Raw genomic sequence first — 265 nt, forward strand, 5'->3', positions numbered from 1 at the left:
TCATCATTTCACATTTCCAAAAACTTCAAAGTCTTTCCTTTCAAATGGTATCAAGAATATGCATATCCCTGCTTCAGGACCTGAGCTACAGGCAGTTAGATTTGGGTATGTCATTTTATGCAAAAATGGATTAAAAAAATGGGCGGCTAAATGACAAATCTATGTGCCTGTAGCTCAGGTCCTGAAGCAGAGATATGCATATTCTTGATACCATTTGAAAGGAAAGACTTTGAAGTTTGTGGAAATGTAAAATGTATGTAAGAGA

The sequence above is a fragment of the Oncorhynchus keta genome, chromosome 1 (genome assembly GCF_023373465.1).
Source record: "Oncorhynchus keta strain PuntledgeMale-10-30-2019 chromosome 1, Oket_V2, whole genome shotgun sequence".
In the NCBI taxonomy this organism is placed as follows: Eukaryota; Metazoa; Chordata; class Actinopteri; order Salmoniformes; family Salmonidae; genus Oncorhynchus; species Oncorhynchus keta.